This window comes from Pseudophryne corroboree, chromosome 7 (assembly GCF_028390025.1).
Source record: "Pseudophryne corroboree isolate aPseCor3 chromosome 7, aPseCor3.hap2, whole genome shotgun sequence".
Lineage (NCBI taxonomy): Eukaryota > Metazoa > Chordata > Amphibia > Anura > Myobatrachidae > Pseudophryne > Pseudophryne corroboree.
This window is the reverse complement of record NC_086450.1, coordinates 476379850-476400444: the sequence shown is the minus strand read 5'-3', so window position 1 is coordinate 476400444 and position 20595 is coordinate 476379850. Positions and strand designations below refer to the sequence as shown.

The 20595-nt window shown below is 51.0% G+C and overlaps 1 protein-coding gene and 1 pseudogene across 1 annotated transcript in view; one reads left to right on the top strand and one right to left on the bottom strand.

The window, feature by feature from the left end:
• The window catches only part of LOC134943885 (uncharacterized), a 125988-nt gene that overhangs the window by 28473 nt on the left and 76920 nt on the right, over nt 1-20595 (top strand). The gene's annotated exons all lie outside the window — the stretch shown is intronic.
• LOC134943884 (E3 ubiquitin-protein ligase Midline-1-like) lies at nt 17901-20089 on the bottom strand (annotated as a pseudogene).

Genomic DNA, 20595 nt, shown 5'->3' with positions numbered 1-20595 from the left:
CCCATACTTGTCTACTGTTGAAAACTAGTTTCAGAGAGATTATAGCTGACAACAGAATGCGCCGCGTGAAGCGCTGATGTAGGGACGTGTCATGCTCCGCCCATAGGGCGTGTCTATCTCCACCTATGGGCGTATTTATTCATGTTCACAAGTTGCACTTTTGTGTAATAATTGAGATAGTGGGGGTCATTCCGAGTTGATCGTAGCCCTGCAAAATTTTGCAGGGATACGATCAGGACCAGAGACATGCGGGGGGACGCCCAGCACAGGGCTATCCCGCCCTGCATGTCAGTGCCCCCCCCCCCCCGCAGGACCAGGCGCAGAGCCCGGTGCTGGTTGTTTAAATATGGGGGAACCCCTGTCAATTTTTACCCCATATTTTTGCAACAAGGACCGGCTCAAAGAGCCCGAGGCTGGTTTGGCTTAGGAGGGGAGACCCCACGCAATTTTTTTTTAAAGTTTAAACATTTTTATTTTTTTTAACAAGGTTCACAATGAAGCCCAGCCCGTATCTCTCAGATCCGGCCGAGATTCATTGTATTAAAGTCGGCAGTGTTTTACAAGTCACTCACGTAAAACACTGCCTAAAAAAATGAATGACATCGACATCGGAAAACCCGAAAATGCAGAATACGGCAGCTTAGTAAATTAGTCGTAATAAATTCAAAAAGTTGCATATTTACACTTTCGATGTCATTCGTGATTGAACTTTGACCTCAAACGGAAAAATACGAATGTTAGTAAATTTACCCCCTAGAGTCCCTATCGAACTAGAAAACCTGCCGACCTAGAGACCAGAACCCCTTTTGAATGGTAAAACAAGTGAACATCCTTAACCTCACAAGGGTGTTACAATGGGGCGTACACATAAGGTATATGCACCTTCGGGTCAGAAAAGACGGGAACACCCTATTAGGGTTACAGATGTGCAGAGATTTGTGCTGTGAAATATATTTCCACGCCCCGGCCATATTACACGCCTCATTTATACAGAAGTTCTACTTACAAATCTTCACACTGTAGTTGCCAATAGCAACACTGACACATAAACAGGAGGAGTGACACTGGGCCTAATTCAGACCTGATCGCTCCTCTGTGAATTTGCTGAGGGTTGCGACCAGATAGTCACCGCCCAGACAAAGTGAATACCCCCCCGTGCAAGTCTGAGTACTCTGTGCGAAAATCTGTGCAAACACCGGCCAGCTGCAAATCCGTTCACATCACACTCACCATCCAATGATTATTCCAGTGTGTGCGCAGCGCAGGATTTACTCCTACACTGCGATAGAATCAGGCTGATCGGAGCCGCAGCTGACGTCACACACCCGCCCTGACAACGCTTGGGAACGCCTGCGTTTTACCTGACACGCCCAGAAAATGTCTAGTTACCACCCACAAACGACCGCTTCCTGTCAATCAACTTGCGTACTCCTAGCGATCAAAAAAGACGCAGGATTTTTTTGCAGTTTGTCCTCGCGCCCGGGCATTCCGATCCGTACACATGCGCAGTCGTTCCATAATTGTCCGCTTGGCGATTTCACACAATGGCGATCAGGTGTGAATTAGGCCGCATGACTCTTCCATAGACACCATCACCAAACACAGCAGTAGGGACATTGACACTTATGTAGGCAGTAATAGCATGCTTACCCACTTACTGGCTGCCCCATGAGGAAGGGTGCGGCCAGGGTGGTATAATAGGGGGCGGACATGTCATCACAGTCCCCCCCTGACACCTGCCCTGGGAGAGGCACACAGGGGACAGGGGTATAGATAGGGAGCAGCGGCACATATAAGGAGGGGCAGAGGCACACAGGCATACCTCCCAACTGTCCCGATTTTCGCGGGACAGTCCAGTTTTTTGGGGACTGTCCCGCTGTCCCACCCGCGGGCCGAAGTGTCCCGCGGTGGGGGGGGACAGTTGGGAGGCTCTGTCTGTTGCTGCCCTGCTTAGCAGAGCAGCGGTGAACAGACGCTGTGCGCATGCGCACAGCGTCTATTCACTGAAGTCAGAGGGAGAGGGGGCATGCCAGCGGCTCACAGAGCGCTGGGCATGCCCCCTCAGTGACGAAAACGGGGGCGTGACTCGCGATCGCGGGGTCCTCCCGTGAAGCCACGCCCCCTTTTACTTAGGTCACTCCCCCTTTTCGGGAGCGCGCGGCGAAGCCGCGCGTGTGTCCCTCTTTCAAAGGGGACAAAGTTGGGAGGTATGCACAGTGGACAGGGGTATAGATAGGGAGCAGAGGTACAGATGAGGAGGAGCAGAGGCACACAGAGGACAGGGGTATAGATAGAGAGCAGAGGCACAGATGAGGAGGGACAGAGGCACACAGGGGACAGGGGTATATATAGGGAGCAGAGGCACAGATGAGGAGGGGCAGAGGCACACAGGGGACAGGGGTATAGATAGGGAGCAGAGGCACAGATGAGGAGGGGCAGAGGCACACAGGGGACACGGGTATAGATAGGGAGCAGAGGCACAGATGAGGAGGGCAGTGGCACACAGGGGAACAGGGGTATAGATAGGGAGCAGAGGCACAGATGAGGAGGGGCAGAGGCACACAGGGTACAGGGGTATACATAGGGAGCAGAGGCACAGATGAGGAGGGGCAGAGGCACACAGGGTACAGTGGTATAGATAGGGAGCAGAGGCACAGATGAGGAGGGGCAGAGGCACACAGGGGACAGGGGTATAGATAGGCAGCAGAGGCACAGATGAGGAGAGGCAGAGGAACACAGGGGACAGAGGTATATATATAGGGAGCAGAGGCACAGATGAGGAGGGGCAGAGGCACACAGGGTACAGGGGTATAGATAGGGAGCAGAGACACAGATGAGGAGGGGCAGAGGCACACAGGGGACAGGGGTATAGATAGGCAGCAGAGGCACAGATGAGGAGAGGCAGAGGAACACAGGGGACAGAGGTATATATATAGGGAGCAGAGGCACAGATGAGGAGGGGCAGAGGCACACAGGGTACAGGGGTATAGATAGGGAGCAGAGACACAGATGAGGAGGAGCAGAGGTACACAGGAGACAGGGGAATAGATAGGGAGCAGAGGCACAGATGAGGAGGGGCAGAGGCACACAGGGGACAGGGGTATACATAGAGAGCAGAGGCATAGATGAGGAGGGGCAGAGGCACACAGGGGACAGGGGTATAGAAAGGGAGCAGAGGCACAGATGAGGATGGGCAGAGGCACACAGGGGACAGGGGTATAGATAGGGAGCAGAGGCACAGATGAGGAGAGGCAGAGGCACACAGGGGACAGGGGTATAGATAGGGAGTAGAGGCACAGATGAGGAGGAGCAGAGGCACACAGGGGACAGGGGTATAGATAGGGAGCAGAGGCACAGATGAGGATGGGCAGAGGCACACAGGGGACAGGGGTATAGATAGGGAGCAGAGGCACAGATGAGGAGGGGCAGAGGCACACAGGGGACAGGGGTATAGATAGGGAGCAGAGGCACAGATGAGGAGGAGCAGAGGCACACAGGGGACAGAGGTATAGATAGGGAGCAGAGGCACAGATGAGGAGGGGCAGAGACACACAGGGGACAGGGGTATATATATAGGGAGCAGAGGCACAGATGAGGAGGGGCAGAGGCACACAGGGGACAGGGGTATAGATAGGGAGCAGAGGCACAGATGAGGAGGGGCAGAGACACACAGGGGACAGGGGTATATATATAGGGAGCAGAGGCACAGATGAGGAGGGGCAGAGGCACACTGGGGACAGGGGGTATAGATAGGGAGAAGAGGCACAGATGAGGAGGGGTAGAGGCACACAGGGGACAGGGATATAGATAGGGAGCAGAGACACAGATGAGGAGGGGCAGAGGCACACAGGGGACAGGGGTATAGATAGGGAGCAGAGGCACAGATGAGGAGGAGCAGAGGCACACAGGGGACAGAGGTATAGATAGGGAGCAGAGGCACAGATGAGGAGGGGCAGAGGCACACAGGGGACAGGGGTATACATAGAGAGCAGAGGCATAGATGAGGAGGGGCAGAGGCACACAGGGGACAGGGGTATAGAAAGGGAGCAGAGGCACAGATGAGGATGGGCAGAGGCACACAGGGGACAGGGGTATAGATAGGGAGCAGAGGCACAGATGAGGATGGGCAGAGGCACACAGGGGACAGGGTATAGATAGGGAGCAGAGGCACAGATGAGGAGGGGCAGAGGCACACAGGGGACAGGGGTATAGATAGGGAGCAGAGGCACAGATGAGGATGGGCAGAGGCACACAGGGGACAGGGGTATAGATAGGGAGCAGAGGCACAGATGAGGAGGGGCAGAGGCACACAGGGGACAGGGGTATAGATAGGGAGCAGAGGCACAGATGAGGAGGAGCAGAGGCACACAGGGGACAGAGGTATAGATAGGGAGCAGAGGCACAGATGAGGAGGGGCAGAGACACACAGGGGACAGGGGTATATATATAGGGAGCAGAGGCACAGATGAGGAGGGGCAGAGGCACACAGGGGACAGGGGTATAGATAGGGAGCAGAGGCACAGATGAGGAGGGGCAGAGACACACAGGGGACAGGGGTATATATATAGGGAGCAGAGGCACAGATGAGGAGGGGCAGAGGCACACTGGGGACAGGGGGTATAGATAGGGAGAAGAGGCACAGATGAGGAGGGGTAGAGGCACACAGGGGACAGGGATATAGATAGGGAGCAGAGACACAGATGAGGAGGGGCAGAGGCACACAGGGGACAGGGGTATAGATAGGGAGCAGAGGCACAGATGAGGAGGAGCAGAGGCACACAGGGGACAGAGGTATAGATAGGGAGCAGAGGCACAGATGAGGAGGGGCAGAGGCACACAGGGGACAGGGGTATACATAGAGAGCAGAGGCATAGATGAGGAGGGGCAGAGGCACACAGGGGACAGGGGTATAGATAGGGAGCAGAGGCACAGATGAGGAGGGGCAGAGGCACACTGGGGACAGGGGGTATAGATAGGGAGAAGAGGCACAGATGAGGAGGGGTAGAGGCACACAGGGGACAGGGATATAGATAGGGAGCAGAGACACAGATGAGGAGGGGCAGAGGCACACAGGGGACAGGGGTATAGAAAGGGAGCAGAGGCACAGATGAGGATGGGCAGAGGCACACAGGGGACAGGGGTATAGATAGGGAGCAGAGGCACAGATGAGGAGAGGCAGAGGCACACAGGGGACAGGGGTATAGATAGGGAGCAGAGGCACAGATGAGGAGGGGCAGAGGCACACAGGGGACAGGGGTATAGATAGGGAGCAGAGGCACAGATGAGGATGGGCAGAGGCACACAGGGGACAGGGGTATAGATAATGAGCAGAGGCACAGATGAGGAGGGGCAGAGGCACACAGGGGACAGTGGTATAGATAGGGAGCAGAGGCACAGATGAGGAGGGGCAGAGGCACACAGGGGTCAGGGGTATAGATAGGGAGCAGAGGCACAGATGAGGAGGGGCAGAGGCACACAGGGGACAGGGGTATAGATAGGGAGCAGAGGCACAGATGAGGAGGGGCAGAGGCACACAGGGGACAGAGGTATAGATAGGGAGCAGAGGCACAGATGAGGAGAGGCAGAGGCACACAGGGGACAGAGGTATAGATAGGGAGCAGAGGCACAGATGAGGAGGGGCAGAGGCACACAGGGGACAGAGGTATAGATAGGGAGCAGAGGCACAGATGAGGAGAGGCAGAGGCACACAGGGGACAGAGGTATAGATAGGGAGCAGAGGCACAGATGAGGATGGGCAGAGGCACACAGGGGACAGGGGTATAGATAGGGAGCAGAGGCACAGATGAGGAGGGGCAGAGGCACACAGGGGACAGGGGTATAGATAGGGAGCAGAGGCACAGATGAGGATGGGCAGAGGCACACAGGGGACAGGGGTATAGATAGGGAGCAGAGGCACAGATGAGGAGGGGTAGAGGCACACAGGGGACAGGGATATAGATAGGGAGCAGAGACACAGATGAGGAGGGGCAGAGGCACACAGGGGACAGGGGTATAGATAGGGAGCAGAGGCACAGATGAGGAGGGGCAGAGGCACACAGGGGACAGAGGTATAGATAGGGAGCAGAGGCACAGATGAGGAGGGGCAGAGGCACACAGGGGACAGGGGTATACATAGAGAGCAGAGGCATAGATGAGGAGGGGCAGAGGCACACAGGGGACAGGGGTATAGAAAGGGAGCAGAGGCACAGATGAGGATGGGCAGAGGCACACAGGGGACAGGGGTATAGATAGGGAGCAGAGGCACAGATGAGGAGGGGCAGAGGCACACTGGGGACAGGGGGTATAGATAGGGAGAAGAGGCACAGATGAGGAGGGGTAGAGGCACACAGGGGACAGGGATATAGATAGGGAGCAGAGACACAGATGAGGAGGGGCAGAGGCACACAGGGGACAGGGGTATAGAAAGGGAGCAGAGGCACAGATGAGGATGGGCAGAGGCACACAGGGGACAGGGGTATAGATAGGGAGCAGAGGCACAGATGAGGAGAGGCAGAGGCACACAGGGGACAGGGGTATAGATAGGGAGCAGAGGCACAGATGAGGAGGGGCAGAGGCACACAGGGGACAGGGGTATAGATAGGGAGCAGAGGCACAGATGAGGATGGGCAGAGGCACACAGGGGACAGGGGTATAGATAATGAGCAGAGGCACAGATGAGGAGGGGCAGAGGCACACAGGGGACAGTGGTATAGATAGGGAGCAGAGGCACAGATGAGGAGGGGCAGAGGCACACAGGGGTCAGGGGTATAGATAGGGAGCAGAGGCACAGATGAGGAGGGGCAGAGGCACACAGGGGACAGGGGTATAGATAGGGAGCAGAGGCACAGATGAGGAGGGGCAGAGGCACACAGGGGACAGAGGTATAGATAGGGAGCAGAGGCACAGATGAGGAGAGGCAGAGGCACACAGGGGACAGAGGTATAGATAGGGAGCAGAGGCACAGATGAGGAGGGGCAGAGGCACACAGGGGACAGGGGTATAGATAGGGAGCAGAGGCACAGATGAGGAGGGGCAGAGGCACACAGGGGACAGAGGTATAGATAGGGAGCAGAGGCACAGATGAGGAGAGGCAGAGGCACACAGGGGACAGAGGTATAGATAGGGAGCAGAGGCACAGATGAGGAGGGGCAGAGGCACACAGGGGACAGGGGTATTGATAGGGAGCAGAGGCACAGATGAGGATGGGCAGAGGCACACAGGGGACAGGGGTATAGATAGGGAGCAGAGGCACAGATGAGGAGAGGCAGAGGCACACGGGACAGAGGTACAGATAGGGAGCAGAGGCACAGATGTCGCAGCGGTGCAAACGGGTCAGAACTGCGCATGCGCTGCAGATGCATTGCGCAGACGCTTTATTGCCCCGCGACGGCGGTCGTCAAGCAGCGATGCTGCTAGCGAAAAAGGTGGTCGCAGCGGCGACTGCAAGAAGATTGACAGGAGGAAGGCGGAACGGGGCGGCAACTCATCGTTTTCGGGGAGGGTGAGTCCAGCGCAGGCGTGTCCAGGCGTTTGGAGGGCGGATGTCTGATGTCAATTCCGGGACCTGCATCACTGGATCGATCGCACAGGGTAAGTGACTGTTACTCTGGTCTTTTATAGGAAACTTTTTTAGCATAGAAAAACCCTCCCCCATAGGCGGCGTCTAGATGATCGCACGGGCAGCAAAAAGTTGCAGCGTGCGATCAACTCGGAATAACCCCCTATGTCCGGGACATGGGAGCGGGGGGGGGGGGGGTGGAGGAGAGCAGGGGGAGGGGTGAAGGGAAGATTATCTGTTGTGACCCCTGAGAGTGGGGATCTGCATGGGACAGAGATGAGGACAACACTCCTAACTTCATCATAATGTAACAAGTGCCAGCGATCGCTGTGGTATCTGCCTGTGAGAACAGAACGAGAGCAGATCACCATCCTATACAGTGTGTGTAGTTCACGATCAGGGGCGGGGCCACAGTCATGGGGGCGGGGCCTTGGACAGACGCTGGTAGCCCAGCAGTGTGTACAGTATATTCATGACTACACACTGCAATACCACCTGCGGCTCCATCTCCTAAAATGGGGTAAGATCCCCTCTGGTGTCACTCCTTACCTGTATTATAAACCACAACTGCTCATCACGCAGTAAGGATATCCTATGTGCCATCCTAAGGAGGAAATATTTCTCTGTTTTACAAGGATCTTTTTGTCGGATTGTAAGTGTCTATTGTGGTACATTTTTATATTGATCTTATGGATATGGTTACATTACACTCCATCCTTCTCCACCAAAAGTCTTATAGCTCAGTTACACTTTATACATGCAGGTCCACCTGGCCCTTCACTTGCTGGTGGCTGTAGTTCCACAGCTTCACACATACCTCAAGAAGATCTCATCTCAGCTTTAATGGAGTACACACCCTACACAAGAGCATTGTTCCTCCCTTATGTGCTCCATGTTGCACTGCAGGTGGGGCAGATGTAACATGTGCAGAGAGAGTTAGAATTGGGTGGAGTGTGTTCAAACTGAAATCTAAATTGCAGTGTAAAAATACAGCTGTCTAACATCTGTGGGCTACATGCAAAAGCAGCCAGTATTTACCCTGCACAGAAAAAAATATAAGCCACCAAATCTCAATCTCTCTGCACATGTTACATCTACCCCACCCCCAGTTGCTTGCTTTTTTACTTGACTTATGTCACCCACCCTGTACCGCCCTAGGGTTGTGAGCTACTATTTTATCATAAGTGCCTCCACCCAGGTATATAAATTATTAGGGGGCTACTTGGGAAAACCCCTCCCCTATAGACAGTGACCCTATATACCATACTGATGTATATAAAGACAACGCTTACACCAGGTAGACACCACTTACCCCACTGGACGCGGCTCAGCAACAAGTGACTTTATGTTTCTTCCATAAGGATATTCCACACTAACATCAGTGGTTATAGTGTAACAATAACATTCATGTAATAATACATTAGTTTGGTAGTAAAATATGTAAAGGTCACAGTATGCATTATAAAGAACATACTAGAACTACTTCCAAATACACATTGCCCCTCTAGTCTAGGGCATCAGTGATAGCCAGCCTCTAATTGCCCCTCTAGTCTAGGGCATCAGTGATAGCCAGCCTCTAATTGCCCCTCTAGTCTAGGGCATCAGTGATAGGCAGCATCTAATTGCCCCTCTAGTCTAGGGCATCAGTGATAGGCAGCCTCTAATTGCCCCTCTAGTCTAGGGCATCAGTGATAGCCAGCCTCTAATTGCCCCTCTAGTCTAGGGCATCAGTGATAGCCAGCCTCTAATTGCCCCTCTAGTCTAGGGCATCAGTGATAGCCAGCCTCTAATTGCCCCTCTAGTCTAGGGCATCAGTGATAGCCAGCCTCTAATTGCCCCCCGGGGTCTTCACAGTAACATAGGTAAATATCACTTTCCAATAACTATGACACAGTTACTACCAATTCTCACTATGGACAAGTAATTATAGATCCTATACAATTACCTGTAATTATCATTACTACTCGTATACTAGTCTGTGCACAGAACTAAGGGGGTCATTCAGATCTGATTGCTGCCGCGCGTTCTCACACCGCAGGCGATCAGATCAGAGATGGAGCCGCAGGTGGTATAGCAGTGTGTAGTCTGGAATATACACACTGCTGGGCTCCCGAGCTTATGACCGGGCAGTCCCTGGTAGTCCTTAGTAGTCAGATTCCAACGCGTTTCAGACCTCCTTGTGTCCTTTGTCACAAGCCTTGACACTGCAATACCACCTGCGGCTCCATCTCCAAAAATAGCGGGCAATCACATCCGAACTGCGCATACACCACAATGCGCAGGCGTGTCGGACAGCTGCAACGGGCATCGCCGGTCACCGACGGGATGGTGTGAAGGAACTATTTGCACGGGCGTTCGCAAGGAGAATGACAGGAAGAGGCCGTTTGTGGGAGGCAACTGAGCGTTTTCAGGGAGTGTCCGGAAAAATGCAGGCGGTCTCAAGCGTTTTGAGGCAGGGTGTCTGACATCAGCTCCGCCCCGATCACCCGGATTCAGTCGCACTGGAAGAGTAAGTCCTGGGCTGTGCAGAGACGGCACACACTGATTCTTCTGCAGCTGTGTAACACATAGGAGCGCACACTTGCACAGTGATTTTACCCTCCCCCTGTAGGCGGTGACTATCTGATTGCAGGGCAGCAAGAAACGCAGCCCAGCATTTGCTGCAGTCTGACGGCGGGACTTTGGGGGTAATTCCAAGTTGATCGCAGCAGGAAATTTTTTGGGAGTTAGGCAAAACCATGTGCACTGCAGGGGAGGCAGATATAACATGTGCAGAGAGAGTTAGATTTGGGTGTGGTGTGTTCAATATGCAATCTAATTTGCAGTGTAAAAATAAAGCAGCCAGTATTTACCCTGCACAGAAACAGTATAACCCACCTGTCACGATCCGGGTATCTGGATGCCATTACTTACCCTTCAGATGCCTCCTAAGGCTGGCTCAGCGTTCCAGGACCGGATTCCGCTGTTCCTGAGTTTCCACATGCAGAATGTCAGAGTGGTGATTTCATCAGCCGCGGCCTCCGCTGTGCCCGCGTGGTTAAATGTGCGCTTGTCAGTCTGGCGTCTCCTGTCTCCTGTGGCCGGCGTCGCCATTACTGTTTCAATTCTCACATGGATTACAAACCAAACTTCCCTCCAAGTGTCTGCATGGGCGCAGCCATCTTGGATTTTGTCATCTGATCATTTCCACCAATCTGCTGTCTGTATTGTTGATTTGCATAATTGCCTAGCCAACCCCTTCCTTGCTGCAGGTATAAGTAAGCTGTGCCTGAGCAAGGAAGGCGTCGGTGCTTTGGTTGTCTAACCTAGTTCCAGTTTGTCTCTCTCCTGTGGTTGTCTTCCAGGTTCCAGCTCCTGTCTCCAGACTTCTGCTATAGAGACCCGCACCAGCATTCCATCTGCGGTGTAGCCTGACTCTCCGATCCATTCTGGACTCACCTGTTTTCAGTTACAACAATCACCTGCTTCCAGCCCAGCTTCCAGCAGTGTACAGCTTCTCTTAAAGGGCCGGTGTCCTTTCTGCAGTTTACCACTCTCCACCGGTATTATTATTTCACCGCTCTCAAACAATCACCTGCTTCCAGCCCAGCTTCCAGCAGTGTACAGCTTCTCTTAAAGGGCCGGTGTCCTTTTCTGAATGTTTACCACTCTCCACCGGTATTATTATTTCACCGCTCTCAAACTCCAAACTTCATTATTATTTCATCGCTCTCAAGTTTGTTTATTATTTAACTGGTCCCAGCCAGTATCCACTCCGTATCAACAACAGTCTGGTTCCAGACAGTATCCACAGCAGCCGTTTTATCTTCGGCAGCCCAGCCTTTCCTGGAACACCGGCTGGTACGATCCTGGGTTCTTTCCATTGCTACAGTCAGGCCTGGTAAGGACTTTCCAACTAGAAGATTATAAGAACTGTCTCACACTACCAGTGCCTGTGGCCCTTGCCACCCTGTAGTACCCAGGAATTGTATTTATCCTCTGTTGACTTTTATGTTTCCTTTTACTGCAGCTGTGTTACGGAGTTTGTCATAATAAACATCATTGACTTTTATCCTGGTTGTCGTGGTCACGCCTTCGGGCAGTTATTCTACATGTTACTTACATGTCTAGGGGTCTGATACAACCTCCCAGGTTCCGTTACATCTCAGCCCCTACAACTGAGGCTGCCTCCCGTCAGCTCAGGCCCTCAGTTGTGACAGTAAGCACTGACCTAATGAATCCAGCCGGAGACCAGGATCAAGCGGCCAGGCCGATGCAAGAACTGGCAGCCCGACTTGAACATCAGGAGGCTGCACAGGGCCACATCATCCGCTGTCTCCAGGATCTCTCTACACGGCTGGATGGGATTCAAACGACCCTCCGTGGACCTGGCACGTCCGGTGCGTCCACTACAGTGACACCAGCTGTAACCCCACCCACCTTACCCATTTCCAGTCCACATCTTCATCTTCCAACGCCAGCAAAATTTGATGGATCTCCAAGGTTCTGCAGGGGATTTCTCAATCAATGTGAAATCCACTTTGAGCTTCTACCTGGCAATTTCTTCAGTGACCGTACCAAAATTGCCTATGTCATCTCCCTTCTCAGTGGCTCAGCCCTTGACTGGGCATCACCTTTATGGGAGAAGTCTGATCCCCTGCTATCCTCCTATACTGACTTTGTAGCTACATTCAGGCGCATCTTCGACGAGCCAGGCCGGATAACATCTGCTTCATCTGAGATTCTTCGTTTACGCCAGGGAACACGTACTGTGGGACAGTATCTTATACAGTTTAAAATCCTGGCATCCGAACTGGCATGGAATGACGAGGCCCTGTATGCTGCATTCTGGCATGGCTTATCAGAACGCATCAAGGATGAGTTAGCTACCAGAGACTTGCCCTCTAAGTTGGATGAGCTAATTTCTCTTTGCACGAAGGTTGATCTACGTTTCAGAGAGAGAGCAACCGAGCGAGGAAGATCATCTACTCCTAAATCTTCTGCTCCTCCTCCTCGTCAACCATCTCCATCCAAGGATGAGCCTATGCAAATTAGTCGTTCCCGTCTATCTCCCGCTGAGCGCCGAAGACGTCTCTCTGAGTCTCTCTGTCTCTACTGTGCAGCTCCGTCGCACACTATCAATGCCTGTCCCAAACGTCCGGGAAACTCCAGATCCTAGCTCGCCAAGGAGAGGGTCGGCTAGGAGTAATGATCTCCTCTCCATCTCCTCATGACTGTAACCTCCCAGTGTCGCTCCAAATTGCTCAACTTTACAGGAACGTCATTGCCCTCCTTGATTCCGGAGCAGCTGGGAATTTCATAACCGAAGCTTATGTTAAACGGTGGTCCCTACCCACCGAGAGACTGTCCTCGTCCATCTCTTTGACTGCCGTGGATGGCAGCAAGATTTTTGACGCAGTCATTTCCTTAAGGACTCTTCCTGTTCGTCTGAGATTGGGAGTTCTTCATTCTGAGTATATTTCTTTTTTAGTGATTCCAAGAGCCACACATCCAGTGGTTTTAGGCCTTCCATGGCTCCGTCTCCACAACCCATCAATTGACTGGACGACTATGCAAATACTGGCATGGGGTCCCTCCTGTGCTGAGACTTGTTTAGCCAAAGTTCTTCCTGTTTGTTCTTCCTTCCCCAGGTCAACTGATGTTCCGCCTCCTCCATATCAAGACTTCACGGATGTGTTCAGTAAAGCCTCTGCTGATATCCTTCCTCCTCATAGAGAATGGGACTGCCCAATCGACCTCATTCCAGGGAAGGTTCCACCGCGAGGCCGAACTTATCCGTTGTCTCTGCCCGAGACACACTCCATGGAAGAGTACATCAAAGAGAACCTGGCGAAGGGTTTCATCCGACCATCTTCTTCTCCAGCCGGCGCAGGCTTCTTCTTCGTTAAGAAGAAAGACGGTGGTCTGCGTCCGTGCATCGACTACAGAGGTCTGAACGACATTACCGTCAAGAACCGATACCCTTTACCCCTGATTACCGAGCTCTTTGATAGAGTTAGTGGTGCAACCATTTTCACAAAGCTGGACTTGAGGGGTGCCTACAATCTCATCCGAATCCGTGAGGGTGACGAGTGGAAGACCGCCTTTAACACCCGTGACGGACATTATGAGTACCTCGTCATGCCCTTCGGATTGAGCAACGCTCCAGCAGTCTTCCAGCACTTCGTGAATGAGATCTTCAGGGACATCTTGTACCGCCATGTCGTGGTTTATCTAGACGACATCCTCATCTTTGCTAATAATCTCGAAGATCATCGTTTCTGGGTAAAAGAGGTTCTTTCCCGTCTCCGTGTCAATCACCTCTATTGTAAATTGGAGAAGTGTGTGTTTGAAGTTAAAACCATTCCGTTTCCAGGTTACATTGTGTCCGGTTCCGGACTAGAGATGGATCCTGAGAAACTCCAAGCAATCCAGAATTGGCCTATACCCTTAAGCCTCAAAGGGGTCCAGAGGTTCTTAGGGTTCGCCAATTATTATAGAAAATTTATACGAGACTTTTCCACCATTGTGGCGCCTATCACTGCATTAACCAAGAAAGGTGCTAATCCGTCCAAGTGGTCCGAGGAAGCTACACAGGCCTTTCACCTTCTGAAGCAACGGTTCATCTCTGCACCAGTTCTGAAACAGCCTGACACCGACTCTCCTTTTATCTTAGAGGTAGATGCCTCCTCCGTTGGAGTAGGAGCAGTGTTATCCCAGAGGGCCAAAGATGGACATCTACATCCTTGCAGTTTCTTCTCCCGGAAGTTCTCCCCAGCTGAGCGCAACTAAGCCATTGGCGATCAGGAGTTGCTAGCCATCAAGCTCGCTCTGGAGGAGTGGAGATACCTGTTGGAGGGAGCTTCCCACTCAATCACCATACTTACCGACCACAAAAATCTTTTATATCTCAAAGGCGCACAATGTCTGAATCCTCGTCAGGCCAGATGGGCACTTTTCTTCTCTAGGTTTGACTTTAAACTCCAGTTCTGTCCGGGTTCTCAGAATCGTAAGGCCGATGCCCTTTCCCGCTCATGGGAGCAAGAAAATGAGTCCGAGTCTGCAGACAAGCATCCTATTATTAATCCATTGGCTTTCTCCACGGTAGGGATGGACTCTACGCCTCCACCAGGGAAAAGTTTTGTTAAGCCAGTTCTAAGGAAGAAGCTTATGCATTGGGCCCATGCTTCCCGTTTTGCTGGACATACAGGCATTCAGAAAACCCTTGAATTTATTTCTAGGTCCTACTGGTGGCCAACTCTGAAGAAGGACGTTATGGAATTTATTGCCTCCTGCCCAAAGTGTGCCCAACACAAAGTCTCCCGCCAGTCGCCTGCGGGGCAACTGGTTCCATTATCTGTTCCCCGTCGACCATGGACCCATTTGTCGATGGACTTTGTTACCGATCTACCTATCTGCAACAAGTTTAATACCATCTGGGTGGTAGTTGACCGGTTCACCAAGATGGCACATTTCATCCCTCTCACCGGTCTTCCGTCAGCTTCCAAGTTGGCTCAAGTGTTTATACAAGAGATCTTCCGACTTCACGGTCTTCCTGAAGAGATCATCTCGGATCGTGGAGTACAATTTGTAGCCAAATTTTGGCGAAGTTTGTGTCAAGCCCTCCAAGTCAAGTTAAAGTTTTCCACGGCTTACCATCCTCAGACCAATGGTCAACACGAGAGGGTGAATCAGGACTTGGAGGCCTTCCTCCGTATATATGTGTCTTCCTCTCAAGATGACTGGGTTCAACTCCTTCCTTGGGCCGAGTTCAGCCACAACAATCAATACCATTCCTCATCTTCTTCTACTCCATTCTTCATTAATTATGGATTCCACCCTAAAGTCCCAGAATTCCAACCGCTTCCCGCAACTTCTGTTCCAGCAGTGGATGTCACCTTGCGTCAGTTCTCAAATAACTGGAGGAACGTCCGCGCAGCCCTGCTTAAAGCCTCATTCAGGTATAAGAAGTTTGCCGATAGGAAGCGTAGAGCGGTTCCTGCTCTCAAGGTGGGTGATCGTGTGTGGTTGTCCACGAAGAATTTGAGGTTGAGAGTTCCCAGCATGAAATTTGCACCTCGCTACATCGGACCCTTCAAGGTTGAACAAGTCATCAATCCTGTTGCCTACAGGTTACAGTTACCATCCTTCTTGAAAATACCCAGGACATTTCATGTTTCTTTGTTGAAACCGCTGATCCTGAATCGGTTTCATTCCGCACTTCCTCCAGCTCCCAAAGTTCAGACTCAACGGGGAGTCGAGTACGAGGTGGCCAAGATTTTGGACTCACGTTTCCGTTACGGTCAGTTACAATACCTCATTGACTGGAAGGGCTATGGTCCTGAAGAACGCTCTTGGACCAATGCCTCAGACGTCCATGCTCCTGCCTTGGTCCGAAATTTCAACGCAAAGTTTCCTTTAAAGCCTAAGAAGTGTCCTGGGGCCACTCCTAAAGGGGGGGGTGCTGTCACGATCCGGGTATCTGGATGCCATTACTTACCCTTCAGATGCCTCCTAAGGCTGGCTCAGCGTTACAGGACCGGATTCCGCTGTTCCTGAGTTTCCACATGCAGAATGTCAGAGTGGTGATTTCATCAGCCGCGGCCTCCGCTGTGCCCGCGTGGTTAAATGTGCGCTTGTCAGTCTGGCGTCTCCTGTCTCCTGTGGCCGGCGTCGCCATTACTGTTTCAATTCTCACATGGATTACAAACCAAACTTCCCTCCAAGTGTCTGCATGGGCGCAGCCATCTTGGATTTTGTCATCTGATCATTTCCACCAATCTGCTGTCTGTATTGTTGATTTGCATAATTGCCTAGCCAACCCCTTCCTTGCTGCAGGTATAAGTAAGCTGTGCCTGAGCAAGGAAGGCGTCAGTGCTTTGGTTGTCTAACCTAGTTCCAGTTTGTCTCTCTCCTGTGGTTGTCTTCCAGGTTCCAGCTCCTGTCTCCAGACTTCTGCTATAGAGACCCGCACCAGCATTCCATCTGCGGTGTATCCTGACTCTCCGATCCATTCTGGACTCACCTGTTTTCAGTTACAACAATCACCTGCTTCCAGCCCAGCTTCCAGCAGTGTACAGCTTCTCTTAAAGGGCCGGTGTCCTTTCTGCAGTTTACCACTCTCCACCGGTATTATTATTTCACCGCTCTCAAACAATCACCTGCTTCCAGCCCAGCTTCCAGCAGTGTACAGCTTCTCTTAAAGGGCCGGTGTCCTTTTCTGAATGTTTACCACTCTCCACCGGTATTATTATTTCACCGCTCTCAAACTCCAAACTTCATTATTATTTCATCGCTCTCAAGTTTGTTTATTATTTAACTGGTCCCAGCCAGTATCCACTCCGTATCAACAACAGTCTGGTTCCAGACAGTATCCACAGCAGCCGTTTTATCTTTAGCAGCCCAGCCTTTCCTGGAACACCGGCTGGTACGATCCTGGGTTCTTTCCATTGCTACAGTCAGGCCTGGTAAGGACTTTCCAACTAGAAGATTATAAGAACTGTCTCACACTACCAGTGCCTGTGGCCCTTGCCACCCTGTAGTACCCAGGAATTGTATTTATCCTCTGTTGACTTTTATGTTTCCTTTTACTGCTGCTGTGTTACGGAGTTTGTCATAATAAACATCATTGACTTTTATCCTGGTTGTCGTGGTCACACCTTCGGGCAGTTATTCTACATGTTACTTACATGTCTAGGGGTCTGATACAACCTCCCAGGTTCCGTTACATCTCAGCCCCTACAACTGAGGCTGCCTCCCGTCAGCTCAGGCCCTCAGTTGTGACACCACCCAAATCTAACTCTCTCTGCACATGTTATATCTGCCCCCCCCTGCAGTGCACATGGTTTTGCCCAACTGCTAAAAGATTTCCTGCTGCGATCTACTTGGAATTACCCCCTTTGTGTCCCGAAACGTTGCAATAAATCTGTATGAATTTATAAACAATCTTGCAGTGCCGTGGATGATTCTCCTTGCTGGGGGGATCTGGTGAGCTGCGCAATAGTTACCAAGGGCAAGCAGCCAGCATGCTAACATTGAATGGAGTACCGATCCAGCCGCTTCCCTGTATATATATATATATATATATATATATATATACATGAGTCCAATAAGGCACTCCAGAGGCTTGATACATAAAACAAATTGATTTGACAGGAGCTCTTGTCAATACAATTTGTTTTCTGTATCAAGCCTCTGGAGTGCCTTATTGTCCGCCATTGGACTCGTGCATGCTGTTTGGATTATGGCACTGGGGCACGTTGCATATGGGATTTCAGTGCCGGCTGATGTAGTTCTATATATATATATATATATATATATATATATATATATATATATATATATAAAATAATTAGACTTCACCTCAGAAGTTACACATATATTTATTTTAGGATTAACCCTTTCCTAGGGCTACATATACAAACATGGATCAGGCCCATAGCTTTGGACTACAATTACCAGTAGGAGGAGACATCATCCCATACAGCCAATAGGAGCAAGCGTAGCACTGACTGACTGACAGACAGATATTGCAGCCAATCACAGCTGTCAGTGAGTCAGATGTGGAGAAACCCCACAGAGATGTATATGGATATGTATATATTTATAGTAACAGTCCCTAAGGCTGGGTACACACTTCAGCGACATGTCTGCCGACACACCATCACACCGACAGAGCAGGCAATCAGGTAAGCTACAGTATACAGACTGACCAATTGGCCGTTAGACATGTCGGTGATGACATCACAGCTGGGTGGTGATATGTCTGTCAGTGTGTACCCAGCATAACACACCAACATGGGATCACACCCACACCCTGGTCACATGGGTACAGAGGGGGAGGGGCTCAGCTGTAGCTCCACCCAATACATCATTCTATTGGCTGAATGTTCCCCCAATCATATACCCCTCCCCGTGATGTCACCAGTCTCTGGGCAGATTCTTTATGGTAATTTCTCCCAGCTCCTGACTCCCCCACATATTGTTATACACCCATCCATTACACAGAGTGCAGCATGGAGGGGCTCAGTGAGGGCGGCAGTGTAGGTGTGTAAGTGTCTGATGGGGTCACACAGAGAATAAAAGGACAGCTGTCCTGCCCCATAATCCAGATATACCCTCACTCTGTCACAGGGGATATTGTCGGGTAACTGGATGTCTGTACTGTCATGTATCACATAGTACTGATTACTATACCTGCACACACCCCAGGACTTCTTATTATCTCCAATGACTGACTGATATCCTCTCCTGTCTATACTGGGGTAACACATCCCCACCATCCACCACACTGACTTACTGACATCCACCTCCCAGTAATGTCGCCCTGAGGAGAATCCCCTGCTGCTTATTACCTGAGGATAACTCTGAAATCTCTCTGGTGTTACTGGGTGATGCTGGTATATACCTGAGCTGGATGCAGTTTTCCTGTCACCTGATATCTGTATATAATCACCAGCTGTCGCTACATCCAGTAATATGTCTGTATCTTCCTGCACATAGATCCCTGTATTTATCCCTGTTATTACATCAGATAATGTGTATAATGTCCCTGAGATGAGACCCACATCCAGATCTCCTGCACCACGGACCTGGGTATCATATCTCTCTGTGTCCTCAGTGTCACACAAGTCCCCTGTGTCTGGTTCCTGTAAGACAGTCACTGGATCAGACATGTTACACAGCTCCTCAATGTGACGCATCTTCCCGGACAGCTCGTCCTTCTTTATTTCCAGCTGCTGGATCAGATCAGAGACTGTGAGTGAAACGCGCTGTTCCTGCCTGGAGATCTCACTCAGGACTCTCTTCTCCAGGTCTTCCAGCTGTCTCCTGATGTCTCTAAACAGGGCAGTGACTGTCTCTATTACACCAGGTGCTCTTCCCTGATCTTCTCTCCTGCGCTCCAGCAGACTCTGGACTCTTTTCTCAGTCTCTGCTCTCTTTGTGATCAGTTTCTGCAGAACATTCCTCAGCTTCTCCTTCTTCTTCTCAGAGGCCTCATCCAGCATCTCCACTTTATGTCCCCAGTGTTTCCCAGCCAAGCTGCAGGACACACAGATACAGGCAGCATCCTCTGGGCAGTAATACTTGTAGATCTCCTTATGGACGGAGCATTTCCTGTTCCCCAGGGCAGTGGTGGGATCACATAAGACGTGCTCTGGTGACTTGCTGTGTACTCTCAGGTGTTTATCACACAGAGAAGCCTCACACAGCAGACAGGATTTTGCTGCACGTACAGGAGAGTCCACACAGTAAGTGCAGAAGATCCCAGTCTCCTCCTGATCTGGCCGAGTAGACAGGAAACTCCCCACTATGTTACACAGCGTTATGTTCCTCTGCAGTACAGGACGTCTTCTGACACTCTGCTCTGCAGTCAGGACAGGTATAAGCTCCAGCCCCCTCCTGTGTATCCAGCACACGATCAATACAGACCCGGCAGAAGTTGTGGCCACATCTCAGGGTGACAGGATCTGCATAAATGTTCAGGCAGATGGAACAGTTCAGCTCCTGTCTCAGATCAGCAGACGCCATCGCTGCAGCAGGAGAGAGAAATGAAAGTGAAAGTCTCTGACACTCAGACACCAAGGGGGGGTCACATTCTGCACACAGGGCGAGGCTGAGCTGTCACTCACATTATAGCTACAGGCTCAGTTACACTAAGGGACACAGATAACACATAAAGGGACATCATGCAGGAAATGTTCTTATATAGAAAACAATAAAAGTCATTTACTAAGATGATAATTATTACTTCTGTACGTTTACAGGGATTTACACAAGAAATTACAGTTATTTATCTTGTTATGTTCTATAATTAAAACATATTACTAAATGTACAAATAACTCTATCACTGAGATGTATGAAATCTTAGAGAGAGATAAAGCTCTAACCAATCAGCTCCTAACTGTCATGTTACAGGCTGTGTATGAAAGATGTCAGGAGCTGATATGCTGATACTTTATCTCTCTCCCCTTTATCACTCTCTTAGTACATCTGCCCATACTTGCCTACTGTTGAAGACTAGTTTCAGGGAGATTATAGCTGACAACAGAATGCG